Below are 26318 nucleotides of genomic sequence, written 5' to 3' on the forward strand. Positions count from 1 at the left end.
GTAAACTAATTATAACCCTTAATAAACAAAAGTACTTTTATAAAATGGCTTAGGGTTAAGGATTTTATAAGGTGTGATGTGTTAATTGCTTCTTGCAAAAATATTGAGCTATAAGGGATTACATATTGTAATGACTAGATAGTAATAATATTGGACTCAATGTTTGGTAGACATAGCCCAGGCATTTGGTGAACCATGTTAAATCTTGGTGTCTTGCATTCTCTTCTGCATGACTTGTTATTTTTCAATATCGGTTATATTTGCATGTAATTATTATTTATGTTTGTGGTTAATCCTAACAAAGTGTTTTTCCTCCAAAGTCTTATAACCTTGTAGGCCTATAGAGCATGTAATTGAGCCTTTTTTTGCTATACTAAATATAATTTCATATCATTTATGAAAATTATTTTTGTCCTTTTCCTATTGTATTCATATTATCTTGGGTCATGCCTTTATCATGTGGTCTTAGATAGGGAGTTCTTGTGTGTGTAGAGAGGGTGCCAACTATGAGGTAGTTTGTACAAGGATTGTGTGGTTATATAATTTGAGATAGTGAGAAGATATCTCCATCAAGGGAGCATTGAAGAAGGGTCAGAGATGTTCCCCATGAGATTAGAGCTCTATAGACACAAGTTCATGCATTGTAAGAGGAGATCTATATAGGGATAAATCTTTCCATAAGGGATGAAATTGAGGAGGAAAATGAAGAAGGAAATGTTGTGTGGGAAGGGGAATAAGAAGGAGTAGTCCTAAACTAGGAGTAGGAGAATCTTTTTCAGGGCCATTGCCAAGCTAAGCAAAAAGTGTAAACCTAAGGTCAACATTTTTTCAAGAAATCTAAACCCAGATGAGTTGATTAACTAGATCAATGAGCTAGAGGAATATTTTGAGTATGATGAAATTGAGGACCATGATAGGTGTTGTGGTTTCACAATGCACACCCTATTTCACCTAGAAATAGGGACCCCTACTTTATTTTTTGGCTTTTTGAGATCCTAATCTGGGGTTTGAGTCATTTTTAGGGTTTTATTTAGTGCCTTTGTTAAGATCTAGTTACCAGTTTCGAAGATCCACATTATAGAAATAGAATTCTAAGGGTGATAAGTCCTTTTACAAAGAAAAGGGAACACCAATGCACCTCCACTAGTGTGCCCATGCACTAGAATTTAAGAGAATCACAAAATGAAAATATCACCCCTAGGTGATGTGAAATAGCATAGCTACACAACAACAAGGGGTGCACTAAGGCCCTAGGTCTATAAAACATGGGAACCCCCTTCCCTCACCACCTCATTTTCTTTCCTTCAGTTCTTTTCACCATAGCATGACAACTCCTAAGGTGCACATCACAACCTCACACCTACACACTAAAATCAAAACAACTAAAAAAAAATAGTTAAAAGGTCCACACATACAAACCTTTTATTTTTAAACAAAAAACTAAAAAAAATATTAAGAAAACTTTAAAAGGCAAAAGCAAAACACCATTTAAGGTGCATAGTAGTGCACCCTTAAATGAAAAAACATCCTTTTTGCACATGCTAAGTGTTTAATGGGGTGCACATCATTGCACCCAATGAGGTGCATTGGTGTGCACCCCATTTTCTCAAATTTTGATAGGTTTAGGTGCACCTAACACACCTTAGAGGTGCACTAGGTGCGCCTTTTTTTTTCATTTAAGGGTTGAAATTAGCATTATTGATGTTTTTGAGCATTTATGTTGTTAGGTTTTATTTGTGTTAGTATTAGTGTTGGATTTAATTGATTTTTCTTAAAGTTTATGTTGGAAATATTCAAGACTATGCTAAGTTACTGAGAGGGGATGGGTGAATCAATAACTTCTAAAACTTTAACAATTTCAATTCTTAATCCAATAAATCAATTAGCACTTAATTCATCACATCTAATCTAATGAAAGCATCTACAACACTTGAACACAAAGTTTTGGTGACCCATAAACCTTCCAAATAGAAAGTGAACCTGGTGTGGGGATGATACCCACAAACTTTAGTACTACAGCATAAAGTTGGCCAGTCAAGGTTTATATTGATTAGTTCTAATGATCTTCACTATTAGGAGCAAATAGGACTACTAGGTCCACTTTGTGAGAGGATTTACAAACATACAATGAAGTATGCACTCGGTAAAAAGATTTAGAAGATATTGTTAGGTCTACCTTGTTAGAGGATTTTGACTAATTCACCTATTAGATGAAGTAGTAGATCTTTGATTTCGCAATTGAGTTTACTGATAGAGATTCCTTATTATATTGATCACCTTTTTGTGATAGATTTGTCACTGTTGCTCCTTGTTCTAATATGGCCTTTATAATTCTTTATCTATTATATTCACAATACATATGCTTACACATTTGCATTCTTGCACTTTATTGCTCTTTCTTACAATTCCATACATTGGATATGATACAACACCACACACACACACACACACACACACACACACACACACACACACACACACACACACACACCAATCCAATTAAAAAAATTACAAAGTTGGCCCATATGAAGATACTTGAATTTTGAAGATTGACTCAGTGAGGTTCTAATACACAACATCCATTGTCACTGCTTGGCATTGTCATGCTCTTTGTAGAAATAGAAGTTCAATCCATACTAATCACTTTCAAGTAGTCTTGAAGTCACTCTACATTGATTACTTGGTAGATGTTGTGCAACTTGGAAAACACTGAATTACTTGGTTAGCATGAAGTAGCTCGGTTAACACTAGCTTCACATCACCTGAACTACTAACTCAGTAGCTACTAAAGAGCTTGGTAAACATAGGCTTTGCATCACATGAACTCAAAACTCAATAACCACTGATAACCTTGGTATAACCTGAAATGCTTAGTTTGAACTATAGGACTTCACACTAATTGAATCTACTCATTAACCACTAGAATTAGTACAAAAGACTTGGTAGCAACTATAGAACTTAGTGGCTACTAAATTACATGGAAAAAATTATAAACTATTCAATAAGCTCAATAGTTGTATAGAATCTAAATAAGTGTGTGTCACTATTAAAAAACTTGACTGATATGTTGACAATCTCCCACTTTGGCATTAGTGACAAAAACACATGTTGGCTCAAAAATGAATACCTTGTATTCATCACCATGTGATACTAGCTCGATCTATTTTGAGATTTTTCAAAATTGATCTTTGTAAGGAATAAACAGAGCATTCCTTCACCATAGCATATTTATCCCTCTTACTATGTGTTCCACTATGTACATATAACTTTTTCTCTCGCATCATAACATATCTCCCCTTGTAAATTTTATCCCAAATCTCATCTCTTCTCCCCCTTTGTGACAGTAATGCCAAATATTTATTCTAACATATTTAAATGGAGATACCAAAATGAGATAGGAATTTAGATTGTACCTTGATGGTAATTACCAAAGTTTTATCCTAGTTTTCTTGCAATACCTTGCATGTATAAATGGCAATTTGCACTTCTGTTGATAATTCAATCATGTGGTCAACAACAAAGAAGTTGTTATCCTGAATCAAAGTCTTTGAATATATAATGCATTTTTGTACAGAATCCATTACTGGAAGGATCATATTTTGTATATCAGTCAATGTTGAACAAATCCTAGCTTCTTCTCTTAACAACTTAGCTTGCATGTCTTTTAAAAATTTGATCTTCTTAAAATGTGTAGAGCTTGAACTAGGGTAAAGTTGTAGCTTCTGAGCACTAGCTTTAAGATCAGAATCAATTTTGGACAATTTATCCTTAACTTCCTTGGTATACTTAGTAACATCACATAGTTTTGCAAAAAGAAATGGCACATTTGAAAAAAATGTCTCAAGATTGACCAAATTGTTGAAAGATCAACTTGATGAATAGCTATTTTTTGAGCAATGTGCTCTAGCACTTTATTATTGTATTTCTTTTCAGCCTTTTCAACTAGTTTTTCTTGTCCTTCAGTATTCTCTTTGAACTTTTGGACTGCCTCTCCAAGCTAAAACAAAATAGGTTGAGAAGAATCAACCTCAATTCTAATAGCCTTAGTTAAAATATTCTTGGCATCATCTGTAATCTTGTATTCTTTGTCTCTTTTCTCTCTCAATCTTTGCTTGTTGGCCTTTTTTTGAAGGACTTCACCAAATATGTGCATTTGGTCTACATAAAGTTTGTAGATATCCCATTTGGGAATTTCTATTTCCTCATCCATATCTATATCTTCTTCTATCTCTTTTCCTTTCAAAATTTTTGTACTTAGTTAAACCTTAGGCTCAACTGTTCTTACACATATTGCTTTATTGCTTGGAATGGAAATGATAGTGGACATACTCAGGCTTGTAGTAAAAACTAATACAACACTAAGTGATGGAATACTTACAAAGATGATAGAAGAATCCAAAATTGATGAAGTCAAAATTGTAGAATCCAAAATTGAAGTAGACAAAATTGGGTAGCTTACCATGGATGAACTCAAAACTGAAGAAGTCAAAATTGGAGAGGTGATGACTAAAGAATTTAACTTGACAGATGAAGAGGGAGTCTGTAGCCGGTTGATAAAGTGGAAGTCACTTCTATCAATGATACATTGATTTAAGTTTGGGCAAAGAGTGATTGGACATTTGATGTATCTATAATAGTCACAATGAAACTTACTAAAGTTATCTCCATACTTGATGTCATCAAAGGTTTTCTCAAGGAGTGAGGAAGTGAGGTAATGACTACAATAGCTATCTTGATTGGGTCATTCTCCTTATCATCTTGCTTATCTTCCTTGGTAGCTTCCTCATCTTGATCCTCTTCATCTTCCTCATTATCAAAATGAGTCATTTATTCAACATTTTCTTCCTCATCGTTCTCCTTAGCTTCTTCTTCATCAACATCCTTTACTTTAATTAGATATTCACTTGGTTTATGAAGATGACAAATTTTTTTCCAAGTGTTTGTAGTAGTCTTAATGATATGCTCTATATCCTTAATCAAAACTAAACAAGTGTTAAACCTTAGAGTCATTTTATCTTCATTTTTCTTTGATGACTCTTTCACCTTAGCATCTGATATGCTTGGTAGTAACTACCTCAAGTTTGTGCATAAATGTCTTTCACTATTTTCATGGAAAAAGCCCATCTTGGATTTATTTTCTCTAACAATTCATCAGAGATTTGAGAGGTGATCAGGTCTGGTCAATACTTTCATTTACCCATTTTTCTTAGCACTAGTTCTTCAACTTGTTTCTACTCTACCTATATCCTTGTCTCATATTTCAAAGTTTTGAAATTTGTTATTCCAACTCCTTCTTCCATTTTCTCCAATTTTTCTTGAAAAGTGGGTGGAGGTCTACTGAGTACAATGTCACCTCCTTTCTTCCAAGACCTCCTTGTGAAGACTATAGTGGATGCCTTTGTAGGCTTGGTGATGATCACCTTGCCCTTTTTCTTCAAAGGTTCCTTTTTTCCCTTGATTCTTCTACATTCTCTACCTATTCCTCATCTTCACATTTTCCCTTGGTTAACATGAGAGGTGCACTAGATTTCAGTTTGGCTATCATCCTCTTCCCTTCATTAACCGCATGAGGGAGCTTTATTTCTAGCTCAATTCTTACCTTATCCTCTTCATAAGTACCAAAACAAGTGGCCTTGGGATCAATAGTTTCATTTACAAGGGCTTTGATAATAGCCTTGGTCTCATCAGTGTTTACCTCATAGCCGAGAGGCTTGACCTACACAACTATAGGCTTAACTACCTAGATTTATACCTTGTCACAATCCACCATGAAGCACACATCATCCTTGTTGTCTTCAACTAACTTCTTAGGTATCCTAAACCTATTGTTCATTTTATCTTTTAGCACATCAAAGTAGTTGTCCATGATGCTGCCATAGTTCTCACCCATTTTTGCAATATATTCATTTATTTTGCATAGTACCAGCACATCTTTTCTCTAGACTATAGTACCTTTGGAAAGGAAGAAATTTTGGACATAGAAGAATAAACAAGTTAATAGAGAACCAAATTTGCATAGGTTATTCTTGGAAGTTATAATACTTTCCATATTCTTATTGAATTGTCTCAATAATAACTTGGCAAGGTCATAAGATAAATTGTTCTTCACCACTTTATATGCCAAATCCATAGCTTCACATGATACATGGTTAAGTTGGCTTGAACTATATATCTTATGAGCTATAACATGAATACCAAAGTTCAACTTTGCATCTGTGACACTACTTATTTTGATGCCTTTGTCATCTCACTCAACAAGGGTTTTCTTTTCCAACTTTGCTCGACCTAGGGTTTTGGTTGTTTTGGCTTTGGCAAGCATGGGAAGGCAAGTGATTTGATGAATCATTTTCTTGGTTATCAATATTGGCTATTCTAACCATACTTATCCATTATGCACTTGGCTAAGGATATACCTAATCTATTTAATTTGAAACTCTCGAGGCATATGGGGAATGTGAGTTAATCCTTTTTCTTCCAAATGTTGATGCCTTGTTTCAAGGTTCCATCAACATATAATTAACCTAGGGTATCATTCATCTCCTGAGTACTAATTTCTTGAATTGCACATTAAAATGAGCTCAAATTTTATTAATAAGAAGTACGTTGGGAGGGATTTGAGATTGAGCTCCACTTGGGTCTAGGGTTTCATCAACTATGGGCTTGAGCTTGAAATCCAGTGCTTTCCATTCAACATCTCAAACCAACATCTTAGAACATTTCTCAACCTTACTACTACTAGATGCCATTTTCACTGGATAGCTTGAGTGAACTTCAAAAACTTTTGTAGGAAATTTGCTCAAGTTGCTTGATTACACAGAAAATAGCTCTTCACAATAGCACTAAAAAATTCACAGTGAGAAATGGATTTTCTTCTATGTCTTTTGTTAAAATTTTACAATTAATGCTCAATGTGGTGGTAGATGAGTTGACATTATGTTTGCAAGATTTCCATCCACTACTCTATATTGATCACTCGGCAAAGTCTTCATGACTTAATAACCAAAAGTTCTTTCATTACTCCTAATCTTCCTCAGTAGAGAAGGTAACTTAGTAATAACTAATATAGATCTTCATTAGTGATCCCTTTGTATCTTGCATAAGTATTTGGATCTTTTTTCCCTTTCAACTAGAACTAATTATGATCTCTTCTTTGATAGCCTAGTTCTAGTTCTTCCTTGAGACCTTAATTAGAAATGTTAGAGTCACCCAATTCTTGAGTGACTTGACCATCATTACTCAGACCAATATCCTCAATGGACTTAGGAATCCATTTTTGTCTCATCTACTTCAAAATATTATCAGCCTTTGTCTTCTTCTCATCTTCAATTTTACCAATATTCATAGAATTATTGGCAAGATGACCAAGTTTTGTACAAATGAAACATCTTATAGTGGTATCTCTTTTCCTCATATTATGTTTAACACAATTCATACCAATGTGTCCAAATTCTCCATAGTAATGACATCTACACTAGGTATTGTAATCCCAACCAAATATTGCTTTCACAATTTGTTCTGTAGGATTTAATGTCTTTATTTTACATTCTAATGCCATGTGTCCATGTTTCTTACATTTATGATGGTTGCCTTTGAATTTTGGTTTCTCTTTGTATTCATTAGCCTTGTGACCATGCTGATCGCAATTGCATCATTTTCCATTGAATTTTATTTTCCCATTACTCCAACATTTGTTAGATGTATGACCTATCTTACCATAGTGATTACAAGTAGGTCTTTGATTCCTTTGAGCACCTTTTTTAGAGTATTCACCTTCTTCTTTGTATCCAATTCCTTCTTTTCCTTTTTTCCCTATAGATCTTTTGCTCATTCAGTTGATTCATGTCTACTTGAGATTTCATCATTCCTTCATTGATTTGTTTCTTAATGTTTAGTCATTTCTTAATCTTTCACTGATTTGTTTTTTAGATTTCAGCTCAATTTTTATTCTTTCATTGATTTGCCTTACAAAATTTAGAGCATTCCTTATTCTTTCATTTCAAGTCTTAGGCTCATGATTTCCTCATTTGCATTGGAGATTTGATCAATAAGATTTTCTTGTTGAAGGGCTTGGTTCTGGATCTCATCATTCCTTCCATCCATCTCTTCTTTTATCTTGTTTCTCTATTCCAAGACTTCACATAAACTTACTAACTAAATTTCTTGTTCTCTTTTCAACTTTCTTACTTCTTGTAGGGAACCATTCTTCTCTAGGAGTTCTTTAATTGCATCATTTGCTTCATCTAATTTTCTTGAAGGGTGAAAATCTTCAATTCTTTTTTCAGTGTAGAAATGATTATTCATTTGATTTTCAAGTTCCTTTCTTCTTTTCAGGGATTGGGAAAGTTGCTCCTTAGCTTTCTTGAGTTTGGCAATGGCCATTTCCATATCCAACTTCTCATTATCAATAGCTTTGTCAAGTCTCAATATCTCCATATCCTTGATCTTTGCTCAAGCTTGTTAAGCTTTCTCCTGAGAACCACAATGCTTTGATACCAATTATTGGAAATATTCAAGACTATGCTAAGATACTAAGAGGAGAGAGGTGAATTAGTAAGTTCTAAACTTTTAACAATTTCAATTCTTAATCCAATAAATCAATTAGCACTTAATTCATCACATCTAATCTCAACACAAAAATTTGGTGACCCAAAAATCTTCCAAATAGAAAGTAAAATTGGGGTGGGGATGATACCCACAAAATTTAGTATTGTAGCATAAAGTTGGCATGTTAAAGCTTATATTGATCAGTTTTGATGGTCTACCCTATTAGGATAAAATAGGATTACTAGGTCCACCTTGTGAGAGGATTTACAAACATACAATGAAGTATGCACTCAGTAAAGAGATTTAGAAGAGACTATTAGGTCTACCTTGTTAGAGGATTTTGACTGGTCTACCTATTAGGATGAAGTAGTAGATCTCTAATTTTGCAACTAAGTTTGCTAATAGAGATTCCTTAGTGTTTTGATAACCTTTTTGTGATAGATTTTTTGCTACTGCTCCTTGTTCTGATATGGCCTTTATAATTCTTTATCTACTACATTCACAATACATATGCTTACACATTTGCATTCTTGCACTTTCTTGCTCTTGCTTACATTTCCATACATTAGATATGATACAACACAACACATATTTACTTATCCAATTTACAAAATTACAAAGTTGGCCATGACATAAGTTAACACAAATATTACAAAGTTGGCCCACATGAAGATACTCAAGTTTTGAAGACTGACTCACTAATGTTTTAATACACAACATCCACTATCATTGTTTGGCATCATCATGCTCTTGGTAGATGTAGAAGCTCAGTCCATACTAATCACTTTCAAGTAGTCTTGAACTCGATCTACATTGGTGACTCGATAGATATTGTGCAACTTGGCAAACACTGAATTACTCAGTTACCATGAAGTAGCTCAATTAACACTAGCTTCACATCACCTAAACTACTAACTCGATAGATACTATAAAGCTCGATAAGAATAAGCTTCACATCACATGAACTATGAACTTGGTAACCACCGATAAACTTGGTATACACTAAAATTCTTGGTTTGAATTATTGGACTTCACACTAACTAAATCTACTCGATAACCACTAGAATTAGTCCAAAAGACTCAGTAGCAATTGTAGAACTCAATGGCTACTAAATTACATGGAAAACACTATAAATAGTTCAATGAGCTCAATAGTTGTATAGAAACTAAATAAGTGTGTTTCATTAACAACAAACTTGACTAAAATGTCAACACTTTGGACTAATACAAATTTTTGTGCAAATTCAATGGCTTCTTCATCATCATGTCTTGCTACAAAGATGGTCCCAAAACCCATGGTGTTCATATTTTAAGGTGTTTTGATCAAGTCATGCTTTGAAGATGAATATTCAGAGATCCAGGACATCAAACTTGGTCACATGGACTTGAGTGCATTCCTAACATTATGTAACAAACGCACTAAAAGATCTCCAATCATATCTGCTCTAATCTAATTAGGAATTTTTAGTGCAACATCACAAATAGTATTGGTGCAAACCTCATAATTGATCATGACATTGGTTGAAAATTATGTTTCTAAAGAAAGGGTCATGAAGAGCATAATTGGAGAGATTGTCCTGGATCTTCAACCCAAGAATATAGAGAAAGTGTTTAATCTTCCAAGGGATGATCACTTCATCAAATTAACCTATGAAAAAGTGGAGAGATGGTATAGGGAACATGTAGAGGAAGCTTCTAACATCATCTAGTCCTCATACCTTATTGAGAAGACTCCTCTAGGGCATAAAGTAGGCAAAGTGGACATGATAAGAGGATACATGAAAGAAGATATTGGATATTCTATAATAATTTTGAGTAGATTCATGGGCTTTTCAGCATCATGACACCTAAACATCTAGATGGTAAATTTTATTGAGACTATCAAAACAAAAAATATGCCACTTGATTGGGTTTTTATTCTTAGTGACAAATTGGGTGAGCAACTGGTGGTGGTTAAGAACAACTGAAAGCTCTATATGACATCATATTTAATAATAGAAAGTTTTACATGACATCATATTTGGTATACTTGCTACCTACAAGGGCAACCGATTATCCAAGACTCTACAAAAAGGGTAGTATGCAAGCTGCAAATGCATGGCCCTATACAGTGTATCCCCAGCTAGTGAAAAAAAGGGTTCTGGAGCATATCAAGGAATACATGATAGTAAATGATGCATTTATATTTTTAATAAGCTGGTTCGTTGAGGGGGATTATGCAAAGAGGATTTTGGAGGAGGTAGTGCTAAGATTTTAGAGGTTGAAGCCTACTATATCCAGTATCAACAATTCTATTTGAAGGTAATAGATAGCACTATCAAGCCTAAGAAGCTCCCTAGGTATCCAAGTGACAAGCTTATACCACTGAAGATAGCTCAATAACTCTTAACTACATACAATAGAGTTAGAAAGAAACATAAAATATCTTGCGTGTGGCCCATTACTATACGACCGTTCAGTGTGGATCGGAGATAGGATATTCCATCTTTTGAGTCTAAATGATATCAATATCCTTTGGATGAGTATAATTCTCCTTTCCCCTATTTTGATAATATCAATAGAGTACAATACTTGGTTGGCAATACATTTCAGCATGAAGATGCAATTGAGGACAATTAGATGAATGTAGTGGATGACTATGATATCTAAATAAGGGATTATTATAGGATGATTCTCTATCTAGTAGGGAGTGCTTTGAAGATAAATATTCCTTTGAAGATTATGCAACAAGATACTAAAGATGTCCTTGATCCACTATTCAATAGGGACAAGATTGGTGATCAACCTTCTATGAATGTTGAGGTTGATAAGGAAGAAAATTCAAACATTAATCATAGGGCAAGGCATGTCATCAAACTAATAAAGGATTGGATCAAGAGATCTTACAAACTCGATCCAATTCCTCAAGTGATAGTCTTCTATGCTCAAGCCTACCCAGTAAAAGGTCGAGGAACTAAGGTAATAGTACCTATATTTATAGTTCATTCCCTTGTGAGTTCAAAAATAGTTCACCAACTTGATAGAGAAGTTAGGTATTATAGGTCCCAAAAAGGTAAAGGCAAAGGAAAGAGAAAGAGAACTTTTCCCAAACAAGTTGAACCAAAAGAGGGAGGCAATCAAGCACCACCATAGCCTAAGGCAAAAAAATTTCAAGGATTGAAAAATGTCCAAGCTACACAAGCATAGGATAATCCTCAAGTGCCATGAATTGAACGAGGGCAAGGAGGAGTAGAAATATAAGTGCAATAAATACCTTTACTACAACAAGAGGTACAAGCCTCTCCTTTCAATCCTAAGAGATGGAAAATTAAGACTTCGGCCTAGAGGAGACAAAAGGTCATTGGGAGAGTTATTCACTTACCATAAATCCTAGAAGTTATCCCAAAAGGAAAGGAAGAATAGGATGATGAGGATGAGGAGGATAACCTTCCTTTGAACTAGAGGACCCATCTTGCTAGAGCCATAGAATCGAAATGGAGAAGAAGCTCCATAATTACACTACCATCCATTCCTAAGAAACAAATTCAGTCAACAACCTCTAAGGATAAAATACAACAATGGATAGATGAGCAATATGTGGATGGGACTGATGTCTTCAAGATGTTAGATTTTGATTTTATGCCAGTCGACATTGAATTGAGGGCAGACAAAATAAGAGATACTCCAACTAATCAACCTCAATAAGAGGATTGGATTTAGTTGCCACCTAAGCCATAGGGGCCCAAAATAGCTTCACCATCCCAAATGCAAGTTACATTTTGTGTAGATAAAGGTTTAGTTACTCCCCTATCTCCAAACACTGAAGAAAAATAGGTTCAAGTAGAGCAAGAGGAAGAATTGTAGCAAGTATTTGCTAATGAAGTGTTAGAGGAAGGAAAAATAACTGAGTATCCTTAGCAAAATTTGAAAGATATAGAGATGAGAACTATGGATTCCATGGATGTAGAGACTCCTAGTATGGATCTCTCACAAAAGGAGAAGACTCTGGAGAGGAGTTATGAGGGAGAGAGCATAGCAGACAAAATTGCTTCGTCTTCAAAAGGAAAACCCTCAGTAGAGCATGTTCCAAGATGGTTGAGGAAAGAAGTCATTAGAAATAAGGGAAAAAAATTCACTATTGAGGAAGAGGATAGGATGGAATTAATTGAAGTTCTTAGGAAACTTGAGTCACAACCAAAGGATGCAAAGGCATAGCCTTCATCATGAGTGATCAAAACTAGGACTTATTTGGTCACATGGCTATCCCTCCTCTACATAAAATGTTGAATAATTAACTTCAAAAGATTATCAAATTAGAGAGGTCATTCTTGAGAAACATACCTTGGACATAGCTAAGTTGATGGTGACAATGAGAATTAAGGAAGTGTTTAAGAACTTAGAATGGGATGGGGTAGAATTGGTAACACTTTGGAGATAGAATGAGATCCTAAAAGGATATCTAAGAAAAGTTGAAACTTGAATGCAACATTAGAGAAAAGGGATAAGGAGTAGTTAGATCCATTTTTGAGAGCTTTTCAGCAATGGAGATAGAGTTTTGAAGAGAAAGGTGTATAGATTATATAGGGAAATCTAAAGCTGATGCACCATATTTCAGATAATGTGGATAGGCTAGTGGCCATTTTGAATCAAGATTTGGGTTTGATGGATGAAGTACATACCTAGGGCAAAGACTTGCAAGCACTATAATCAATAAAAGGACAAAGGTATTGGATGTTGATGGAGATATATATGGTAGAGGAATTAGTTAAGACTGATGATTGGATATAAAAGATTGTGGATGGAAATAAAGTAATAGAGAAATTACATGCAGAGATTCATAAGCTCAAGGATCAAATCCAAGCTCAAATTTTGGAGGCTGAGAAACATTATAGTGATGCATGATTAGACATTTTTGAGGATGATGCAAGGGATAAATTGATAAAGTTAGAGGTAGTAATTGAGCAATTCTATTTTTTTTTCAGGAAGATTCTAATTATGATGACATCAGGGAAGCATTCACAATGAAAGAAGAATTCTAAGAGTTGGATGTGAAGATTAGAGATTTTGTAGAGACTTGCATTAAGTTGGATAGATAGAGGTAGAAAGTGAAGGATAAATATGAGGCCATAGATTTTCTAGATGTAGCTCAAGTCACTAATATTATTGACAAATTTAAGGGAAAATACTTAGACATAGCTATGGTATAAAGGGGAACAAAATCCAAAAGCTAGAATTTTAATTTTGACATTTGGTGAAATTTTATATTTTTTGAACCTACTTTTGAGGTGCATAGGTGCACCATGTATGTAGGTGCACTTTTTAAAGGTTTGCTTAAAGTTTTGAAGAATTTAGAGGTGCACCAACAGTTAATTGTGAGTTCTAAATTTAGAGCTTTCCATGCATCAGAAATGCATTTCGATAGTAGTTTAACTCCTACAAACACCTAGAGAATATGGAGCTTCTATTTTGACACTTCCAGACATTCATACATCATTTAAAGGATTTCTTCTTATTATTTTCTCATGCTTTCTTTGTTTTAAGACATGTAAAGGCTCATGGATCCATTTAATGATATAAATATGGATGGAATCCTACTTAGCACTAGTTAGAGAGTCAGTTTGTATATAATTAAATTTATTTTATTGGTTTTAAGCATATATTTCCATGAAGAAATCTCTCACTCTCAACACAAATTGAGTAGATGATTTCCTATAAATTAAGGAATTAAAGATGTATTGATGGGCATCATTATTTTGATGCAATAATATATGCTTTTGGTGCTAGCATTTTGGAGTGTAGTGATTCTTGCCTAAATATGTTATATTTTGTGAATGTATGTTCATAAAGTGTAATTGAGCTAACAATTTTATTATGTTATTTTTGGTTTTGTGATCTTTTAATTCTTGTGTTTGCTACGGGTCTACAAATTCCTATGATGTACTTAGTTTGAGAAGAGATCATCATATTGTTCCTACATATATTTTTGTCACACATGAGTGCACTATCCATGGACTTGTGGTTTGACGAAAAGTGAAACATCTGATGGTTACTAAATTCCCATCAATGATTGCATAAGTGGAATTAAGGAACTGCTACTCCTATTTTCATCAATTACCTACCGATATTTTTGAAATCTTAACATGTAGATACATTATTTTCATAGTTTATGTCTATTAGGAATTTACTTTTCATGTTATTTACTTAAATCTCTTGTTACCCTGTCTTTGTTATTTTCTTTTAGAAACACTTGGTTAAATTAGGAATTCATATAGATTCATTGTTAGATTGCATTCATTGAAAAATACAAAAATATATTTCTTTTTGTGTGTTTTTCTCTTTAAAATAGCAAGCATTTTCTACATCTTATTTGAATTGTTCAAACCAACAGAGGCCTCCTCATGAACATTCACATTTATCTTCAACTAAGAATATTCCAATAGGTCACAAGATCACACGGAACCTTGGAGTTGATCCTAGATTAGCTTTTCAAGAGAGGATTTGAAAAGGATTCTAGCCATTAAACATCATGCAAAATGATAGCTCAACAATAGGGTTAAGTTTGTGAAGGCTAGACTGAAGGGCCATGCTAAAATCTAGTGGCAAGAGGTTTAGTTAGAAAGGAATAGAAGAGGGAAGGAGAAAATCAAAAAATAGGATCACATGATGGACAAACTAAAAAAGTAGTTCACTCCTATTGATTACGAGCTTCATTTGTTCAAGAACATGCAAGGTATAAAGAAAGTGGGAAAATCTTCTTAGCATAAATGCTAATGATACTATATTGGGGGACTAACCTGAGCATTGAGAGTATTGACATGTTGTATTCATGAATGTGTTTTTCATTGATGTCAACATAGCATGGTTTCTATAAAGAATGAATGAGTAGTAGACTAAGATCTTGATGGTATAGATAATGGTCTGATTGTCTAGTGATGCATAGTTATGAACTTTTTTCATGGTGTCCTGATGACATGGTTAAGTGTGCATAGTCTAAGGTGAAAATTTGTACGTAATTTACAGAGAACAATTCAAAGAAAAAGTATTAAGTATGCAGTTCTTGATGTTTGTTTGTTATCTTACATCTAAGATGTAATGAACAGATGTACTTTTAGGAAGTGATAGTGGATAGTCAACTGGTGACATCAGTGAGTGCAAAAGCCCTAGTATTGCATGTGTGAAGATTTGTATAGACTATGAGTTGACAATGCTATTGTGATTGTAATTAATTAATTATCTTATTATAATTAATTGGGAAACCCTCAAGGCCAACTCAAGAAATTATTACGAAGATATGGTATAAAGGAATGATGTTTCCCTTGTTTGTAATGTCAAGTATGAGTGTTGTGGTTCTATATGAAGTGCAAAGTGCAAAAAAGAGGTAGAGTGCTTGAGGAATCTGTGTAAGTGATCTAATGGATTATAGGATGTGATATTTGTGATCTAGTTAAAAGATGAAAAGAAGTATAAGTTTGGTTGATAGTATAGAGAAATAGGAAGGACCAATTCAGTACAATTATATTATTCTACAAGTAATAATACAAAGATCATTTACATAGTAGGTTCATTGGTCTTGCCCTTGAAGCTATTTGGGAAGTGGATCTAGGGATCTTGAAAAACTCCTAACAGTGTTGGCACAACTCCTAACAGCATTGAAATCTCCTAACAAGGATTTAATGTCTCCTTACAGGCATTCATATGCATTGAATGTACCCATAGGCTCTGAACAGGGTCTATCCTCTAACAAGGAACATTTATATTAGTACATCATCTTGTGGGTACCATCCCCACCAAGGTTTTCCCTCCTATCAAGGGTTTTCCTAGTTAACATATCTAGTATTATTGTGTATGAGAAAATTTTTGTGGTTTTAGTTTATATTACTCATATGGTTAAGTTTTTTTAAGGTTGATAATTGTGTTAATAGTTAGATTACCAATTTAGCCCCCCTCCTCTCAGTTATATTAGTGGACTATATATTCTAACAATTGGTATCAGAGAATTAGGTCCTTGAAGTAAAAGATTAATGGATTTGGAAGATCACTGGTGAGTTATTTTAGAAAAGATAGTCCTAAATCTAATGGAGGAAATTTTGATACCTAGAAGATGGAGCTTCTTGGTGAGACATCAAAATTGTGTATAGAACTGAGCATTGAGTTTCTAGATCCAAAATCCTTTTAATTCTTACAAAAAAATAGAGGCACAAGAAAAGAAACATCTAGATCTAAAGAAGACATAAAGATCTAAGATATTATTGATCTACCTATGAAAAGAGAGCAAGAAGATATGTAAATATTTGTTTGTTTGACTTGTAAAGAGTTTGGTCATTTTTCATCTAGTTGTCCTAAGAGAGTAAGAAAATCTTGAAAGAGTTTACTTTTTGATGAGGATGAAGAATTTAAAACAAGTATGGAAATATTCTTAAATGATTGTGACAATAAATATAATAAGCTTGAATTGGTTAAGAAAGAGGAAGTAGTGGAAGAGATGGCTTTTTTAACTATTGTTGATCCAAAGGATAACTATGAGAATGTAGAAGTTATGATTGAGACTAGCAATGATTTGCAGAATGGGAATCAAATTGAAGAGTAGAGATCTAATCCTAGAGAAGAGATGATAATTAAGATGCCGACCCATACCCCTAGTAGGAATCTAAAAAGGAATCACTCTCCTAGGTAGATATTGGAAGGAAAGGCAAAGGTGTGATGACAAGGAACAAAGTAAATGAAGATATATGTTGGATATCTCAAGTTGAACCTAAGAGTGCAGATGAAGCATGCAAAGATCAATGAAGGAAGAATTAATTTAGATTATAAAGAATGATAAATGGGAGTTAGTTCATAGACCTAAAGACAAGAATATGATAGGAACCAAATGGATATTTAGAAATAAGATGAACGAGAAAGGGGAAGTTGTGAGGAACAAGGCTAGACTTGTATGCAAGGGATATTCCCAACAAGAAGTCATTAACTACATGAGGAGACATTTTCACCTATAACTATAGTGGAAGTAGTAAGTATGTTCTTGGCTTATGCAATAAATAAGAAATTCAAGGTTTATCAGATGGATGTTATATCAATCTTTCTGAATGGAGAACTTTAAAAAGAGCTATATATTAAGGAACTTGAAGGTTTTCCTTTGTCAAAAGACATAGACATGGTATGTAGCTTAAAGAAATATTTATATGCTCTGATGCAAGGACATAGAACTTGGTACGCAAGGTTGGACAATTATTTGATAAAGCTTGGATTTTCTAAAGGTATGCTAGAAAATAACTTATATTTGACAGAAATTGAAAATGGTTTGCTAACTATTGTAATATATGTTGATGACATCAGTTTTTGAGGAAATCATAAAGCAAGTGATAAATTTTCTAAAGAGATGAAAAATGAATTTGAAATGAGAACGATAGGACAAATGAAGGTTTTCCTAGAATCATAGATTATGCAGAATAATGATTGTGTTTTCATTTCACATGCTAAGTACTTGAAAGATTTATTGAAAATGTTTGGTTTGGAAGGTTGTAAACCTTTTGGTACACCTATGATAACTAGTTACAAGTTTACCAGGAAAGATGAGAAACTTGTAGTAGATAAGAAAAAATACAAATCAATGATTGGAGTTTTGCAATATCATAAGGAGTATCATTTTACAATAGTAAAGAGAATATTTAGATATTTGAAATGGACATCTGACTATGGAATTTGGTATGATATGTTTAGTGAATTTTCTCTATGTACATACGTTGATATAGATTAGATAGGTAGTATGGACGATAGAAAGAGCAGTAGTGGTGGAGCATTCTAGTGATCACTAGTGATCATTAGTTTATCATGACTTCATAGTTATTAGTGTCAAATGTCAAGTTAAGGGTGCAAACGAGTGATACAAAAGAGATCGCATCATCATAGATCAATTCTAGCTTAAAGGAATTCAAGTAATGATGATGTGAAGGGCATCAATGATAGTCTAAATTTTAAATTGTCACATGATCACAAGCATTTAGATCAGCCCTAAAGTCTAAGTCATGAAGGTGGGAAAGATTGAGGACAATAGTTAAGTTCTACAATTATCACATGATCATGGATAAGTTATGACTTAAAGGATTTTAAGTTGTGTGGTGAGGAGTAGAAGGAAGTAGTCAATAAGATGGTTATTACAACATTGTTGGGCTCAAAGACATGTCATACTTTATAGTTATGAGGTTGTGATGAAATTAAATAGTTAGCTTCAAAAACTCATTTCAAGGTCATAGGCTAGAAAATAATGGGTACATTGTAAGTTGTGAAGGAGTGATTTCTTACAACCAATTTTGAAGGAATTGTTTTGTCAATAAAAGAAAGCTTTAAAATTTAAGTTGCAATGGGGTGAAAGGAAGAAACCAAAGTCAAAGTTGGAATCATCACTTGATCACAGGTGGTCAAATAAACTATGAGATTTGAGTTGTGAAGATGCGAAGGGCAAAAAAATAAATTTTTAAGGGTATCACATGCTCATAGGTGGTTTACAATAATCTTAGGTTAATCTAATGAAGTAGCAATAATCTTGCAAATGCATCATCAAATGCTTAAATGTTGACTCGGACCTTCAATTTGCAAAATAGTGATACATGAGAACACAATCAAGATAAAAGGCTATCACATGGTCGCATGGTCGGGACATGAAGAAAGATTGTAAGTTGCAAAAGTAAACAAAAAATCTAATGGTTAGAAGAGATAATCATCGCACTATAGCAAGGGTTTGAAGTGTGGTAAAATTTTAAGTTGCAATGGTTTAGAGAGTAAATAGGAAGTTAAGATCAAGATAGTCGCAATATCATAGAGTTAAGGTCAACCTCTGGTCAAAGTAGCAAAGTGGCAGAAGCTTATAATCACACCATTTTTAATTTGTGAGCTCAGAATAGTTAAATTTAAAGGCTATCACAAGATTGCAAGGTTTCAGGCATAGTTAAGGTCTAAAATTGAAAAGTAGAGAAATTCTCATAATCGCATCTTCGCGGGTTAGAAGTTTTGGTTAGGAAACAAAGTTGTACACATGAAAATAAAGAAAGTGTTAACAGAAATAGGTTTAGTGCAACATCACACACTTAGAGTAGACATCATGTTGGACAATTAAGAAGAAACAATAAGGTTATTATCTAAAGAATCACATTGTCACAAGTGCAAAATATGCTAGGTTTTAAACCACCATGAAGATGCAAAGTATTAAACAAATAGGTCATCGCTAGATCACAACAGTTAGAAATATTAAGTGGTGAATAGTTGTGAAGGAGCGATAATGTTAGAAACAATAGTCCACAAAGATAACTAAGATGGGGGGGATAAATCAATTATCTAATAATTAAAACATTTATCCACCTAAAATAATCTTAACCACTCAACCAAAGCAAAAAAAAACCATACAAAGATGCACATACACAATTGCAATAGACATGTTAACTAGGGAAACCCTTGATGAGAGGGAAAACGTTGGTGGTAATGATGCCCACAAGATGATGTACTAATATAAATATTCCTTGTTAGAGGATAGATACTGTTAGGAGTTTATTACAACATTTAGTACATATAAGTCCCTATTAGGAGACTTTGAATCCTTGTTAGAAGATTCCATCTCTGTTAGGATTTGTGCTAACCCTGTTAGGAGTTATAGAAGATAGAAGGACCCATTATCTAAACAACTTCTGGGACAAGATCAGTAAACTCACTGTCCAACTGATCTCTCAACTATTCCTTGTAGAATAATTGTATGTACTTTAATTTGACTTCTTTCCTCTATCCTGTCAACCAGACCAATCATTGTCACACCTTATAGACTAGGTCACAAACCTTAGATCCAAGTATCAAACTTTGGATCACACAATAAAACCTTGACAACAAAGTTCACTTCACCTTTGCTCTCCTCTTCTTATCTTCACATTTCGCTCTTTGTGCTACTCACAATCATTCACTTTCTTCCATACATGATAAAAGAAAATGTCCTTCCTTTATACCAAATCCATACAACAATTCTCTGAGTTAGCTATTACATCTTCTCAATTAATCTTTTTGGACCTCATTTAGCACATGTTACACTTAATGATAATATTAATCTTCTACCTTGTAACTTAAATTTTTTTGTGTACATGCAATATTATAATGAGTGAACTTAGCTACATCATCTCTATAATGTCTTCTTCACATCCTTAACTTTGACTTCTCATAATAAGAAATCTTCTAAGAGATATAACAAGTTTATCAAAACATGCCTCTATAAACTTTATCTCCAAACACTCTTCACCAAAACTTGCATAACTTCTTCTAGAATTAATATCTTGTACTTCTAAGGTTAGTTGTGTATACTAGACACTTAGTAGTATCTGCCTTTAACCTTTCTTAGTGAAAGTATTCAACTATCTATCTGTACCAATTTGATCTTTTCATTGTTCTACTGTCAGATACCCTAGAAAATTGCTATGTTGACATCAATAAAAAACACAGTCATGAATGTAATATATCATCATGATAATGATCTAATCACATTTATACAATAATCCCCCATAGGAATATCATTAGAATTCATGCTTCCAATAGAGAAAACATGAAACAAAGTGAATGCAATTTTGCAAGCCCATGTGGTTAAGAAATGAAGTTGCAAAGCAGTGATTAAAAGGAATGGAAGCCTCACAGGCTAGACATAGCAGTTGAGGAAATGATAAGTGAAGTTTTTAAATGGTAAAGATAGCCGTATTCACATGATCATAATAGAAGGTAAGGAAAGAAAGGAAACCATGGAAAATTAGCAACAAAGGGGCAATCACATCATCATAGCTTTCAGTTTTAACATATAAACTAGTTTTCAATGGTGATGTCTAAGCTAGATAAAAAGAGTATAAGCTAGAAGTACATAATATGAAAAAGTGAACATTTTGCTAGCTTTTCAAAGATTGATAGGCTTTGAAGTGTGCTGATTTAAATTCCATTAATGTCATGATCCTATTATAGACATAGATAAACTCTAAAAGGCATGGTGATTTTCATTACCACTTGCATAATTGATTGAGTTTTCTGAGCTAGGTTTGAGTTGCAAAGTGATTTGAAGAGATCTTCTAGCATATAGCATTCAAAGTTGATTGAACTATTTTGAAGAAATGTCTCAGATAGAAGGTGAATTAATTCACATATGAAAATTGAAGAATTTACATCTGAAACAAAAATCCCTAGTTCATTTGTAGAGGCATGGATACACATTATACCTAGTTCAAGTAATGCAAAGTCTATGAATGATCATGCCTTTAGAGATCCATATGTATTTTATAGAGATGTAGAGGTTTCAAATAGTACTGGATATGAATTGTTTTGGTTCTTTTATAAGAACATAATGAAAAAGGCTCTAATTTGCAACACTTGGGTTAGAAATTTGAGAAAATTGATTATACCAGAAGTATTTGTGGATGTGGACCTAGTGAAGGTGTTAATAAAATGTTATAATCTAGTTAGCAAGTCATTCCATAGGAAACATAGAACCATCTTCCTAGCCCTAGATAAGAAGATATTCATAGAGACATTTGATCTGGGAGGCCTGATGTCATTGTATATTTACATTGATGACCTAAATGAAAATTTCATGAGTGACAAGAACTTTTATTTATGTAGGGAAATGACAAGAAGCATCCCTATGTCCATAAAAGAGAAGGGAGAAATTCCAAAGAAAAAGGAAGTGTATAAAATAATGCCTCTTGAATTCTTTCAAAGGTATTTCCAGAATACTATCTTTGGCCTCAACAAAGTCCTAGGTTCATATGGAACCATGAATGCTCTAGGAGGACATTATGTCATGGTACTAAATATTCAAGACTATAACACAAAATTTGGGTACGACTATGTGACCTACATTATCGACAAGAATTATGATGTGATTATTGCTGCACAATAGAAATAATTGGAGAATTTTAGGTTCCCTCACTACTCTCTAATATTGCATTTTATCTTGTTCAAAAATGTTGATTCCTTCAGTTAGAGTTTCTTGGAATTCATAGAGGAATAGGGATAAATGTTACTAGTACAAAGGTTTACAAGGGTGTGACAAAGATTCTACCCATATTAAACTTTCATTTCCTTTTATAATGATTTTGTGCATCCTATTTTGAAAATGATAGGATTCGTCGATGAAAGAATACCTAGAAGTGTTAGGAAATTGTCAAGCCTAAAATGTGTTTTGATGCTAGAAAAAAATTGACACATGATTGGGGAAGTGTTTTTTTGTTTGAGGAATATACTATTATTAAAATATATGGATGTCCTCAACCACCTCACATTCTACCTAAATATGTCCTAGAGAGGCTAGGGTTCGTAGAAGTTTTTTGGCAATTGATCTCAATAAATAAAGAGTGTCTAGGTAAAAATGTAAAGTAATGAACATTTTTTTTGTAGATGCACTAAAGTAGGAGATTTTGAGATAGGAGAAAATGCCATTGAGTAGACTAATACCTATTTGAGAGGCTATAAATGTCACCTATACTAGCAAGAACATATGACCCCTACAATGTAGTCAGGAATGCTCTAAAGAGTATGACGGGATATAATTTACCTCCTAGGAAACCTCTATGGGAGGAGAATGTCATTCCTGATAGATAAAATGAAAATATATGTAGAGAAAGAATAACAAAATATAGAGATGTTGTTAGATTTATGTAGGAGATGAAAAGGTAGATCCATCCTTTGCAAGATTCTATCCTGAAGAAGACTATTGGTTGAGATTGGATAAATGTGTGCAAAATTTTGATGAAATATTAGTACAAGTTCCTGAAGAAATAAGAAGGAAAGTTGATCCTAATTATTCTAATGAAGATTTAGTTGTGAAGTTAGTGATGACAAAGAAGATCAACTTGAGAGTTTAGAGTGGGTAGAGAAGAGGAATAAGAAATAGAAAATGGTAGAGATTCCACAAAAGGCTAAAAAAAAATCCTTACAAATCCTGCAAAAGGATAGCTAGTATATCAATGATGTAAGAAGAAGATATCTAATAGCTTAGGACTCTATGGCTGAAAAAAGTGATAGAAAAATATAACTAAAAGATCAGATGATTAATGATAAAATCATAGAAGAAAATTAATTTAAGAATGATGATAACCTCATCAATATAGAAGAATTTAAAAGCTTCCATTTCATGTTGAAATAAAATGAGGTATCTCCACTAATGAATCTAGTTGACTCTAATGAGATAGTTGCTAAATTAGTATAGAAACTATGAGAATGTGATCTTGCCAATGAAACCCTTACTATAGAAGAAGCTAGAGATCTAGTGAGAAGAAGTGGTATGATTGCCTTCCAAGGATGGGATATTAGTTCCTCTTTTCTATTGGATTAGATGAGGAGACAAGACAAGTCAATCTCATTTGAAAATGGAAATCAACTTGGAGAATTGAGGGTGTTAGGTTACAACATAGATGCTAAAACCATGGCTATATGGAGTTTGTCTCCAAAGAATCAAAAGCCTACTATTGTGGAAATCAAAGAATCCTCTATGGGGAATGTTATATTTTGGAATGTACATTCCACCTCTACCAACCAAATATATGGAATGCAAACTGTAGTGGCATTTTTGAGAAAGAACAAGATGGATGTCCTTGAATTGTAGTTGGAAGGAACCTATGAGTGGTACATTAAAACTAGGAGCTATTATGAGTAATAAATGAAGAATACTTATGTCTTAGAATAGGAAAACCCTCAAATTGGAAAATAAAATAGTAAAATTAAGCAATACCTGTTAGATTAGCTACAGAAGTTGTAGACCAGTGAATCCAGACAAAGGGCCAAGCATCTGATATGGAAGGTATATTAGGTCAAGCAATTGTAATTGATGAGGAAGATCTCAAGTTGAACAAGGAGATTCAAATTAGAACCATAAATAAATTGTTGGCTCACAAGGTAAATGCATTGAAACTAGTCTACCAAAATGTACACAACAACTATCTTGTTTTGTAGGGAGTAGAGTATAAGTGTTCAGAGGCAGTTTCTCTATTATCTCCCCTTTCTACCATGTGGGGCCCTTACATTATATTTTTTGGTAGCCTTGTACCTCTATTGGAACAAAGAAGAAGAAAGAAATACAAAAGGTGATGATTATAGTTCCTAGGAAAATGATAAACAAGATAAAGGATTTGAATGGTTTCTTTGATAGAAAATTGCAATTGAATCAAAATAAAATGAAATCAATTGCCATAGGAACACCCAATTTTGTGCCTAAAATTTTGGATAGTGATGGGGGAGTGAAGGATTGAATGCAGTGGTCATCTTCTTTTGACAACATTTTGAACCATCTCAAATTCCTATCATATTGCAATGATGAAGCAAGTATAGTAGTAGTGTATTATTTGATTGACATGTTGTGTAAGTTCGAATCATAAATGTCAAAGATAAATGCAAAGGTTAAGACAATAATGGATGCCAAATGGAATAAATGCCTCAAGGACTTAAGTGTAGTTAGAGTTTCCACCTAGCTTGATATAGATATAGATATTGCTATTGGGGAAGTAATAGCAAACATAAAGGCCCTAGCATTCAAGGAGAGTGAATAGGCAGTGTGAACATGCAGTTAGAGGCAGAAGAGAAAAAAGGAAAATTGAAGGCAAGGAAAGCAACATGAAATTAAAGACCAAGAAAAATATTCCCAAGACACCTATAAAAAGTGCCACCTTCCAATTTTGCAACTACATTTTAGTTTGTCTTCAAAGTACAAAGAATGTTTCTAATGTAAAAATATAAAATATATTTGTATTTTCATTCAAATTAAATGGTGACATGTGTCCTCCCATTTTAATATTGTTGTAATCCTTCCTATAAAAATATTTGCAATATGTGGAGTGAGGGTCTCAAGTCTATACAATTTTAGTGTTTATGCTAATTTGTAGTAGGTCTAGTTATTTTTTGTGTCAATTTTATGATGTATTCAATTTTTCTAATCTAGGAATACAAATGAGTCTTGAGTGACATTTTTTTCATGCCTTGAGTTATTCTTGAGTTTACACTAATTATGTACTATTTTCAAGGAAGATTAATACAAAGGAAGGTTCTCAAATATCTATGTCTCTAAGTTTTGTCTCCATTTTCATATATCTATCATTTTGAGATTGAATGATAAAAGTTGTTTCAATTTAATGAAACTTGGATGGGTTGTGAATATTTTCATTGATTTCTTTTAATTCAAAGATATAAGTAAATGTTTTCATGAATTGATAGTGTTTCTAGGTATATGGGAGGGATATCATAAGAATTAAATTTAGGGTTAATAGGTGATAAATTTAATTGTATGGAAACTAAATAGGTCAAGTTTTGTTGGTTAGAATTTGTATAGAAATGGACAAGGCACTAATCATCAATTTAGATGCAAATTGAAAAGTTCATGTGGTTGCACAAAACACATTTAAAATCAAATCAATATTTACTTTTTCTATAATGAAGAATCAAACTGTTGGTCATTAGTTATTTGTGATAGTTTTCCTCTGAGTTATAGTTAGCTACAATAATCAAGGGGTCATTAAAAATCTAAGAAAAAATGTTAACAATTTTCTGCTAAAGGTGATAGATCTAAAGAAAAAAGTGTGAGTGAATGAATTATAGAGAAGAATATCATAGTAACCAGTCATTTCCATCTGTAAAGTGCACTTGCCTTTTCCTTGCAAAGCCTAAAGTGTAGAGAGTCCCTTGTGATTCTATTTAAGTTGGTCTATATCTGAAAAAAATCATACTAAATATGAGATCTAGCTAGTTCTTAGGCTTGTTTCTATCTTCTACATCCTAGTATTAGGCCTTTTGCAGTGTCA

The sequence above is a fragment of the Cupressus sempervirens genome, chromosome 10 (genome assembly GCF_028749045.1).
Source record: "Cupressus sempervirens isolate cs-2001-9-10 chromosome 10, ASM2874904v1, whole genome shotgun sequence".
NCBI classification, from domain to species: Eukaryota; Viridiplantae; Streptophyta; class Pinopsida; order Cupressales; family Cupressaceae; genus Cupressus; species Cupressus sempervirens.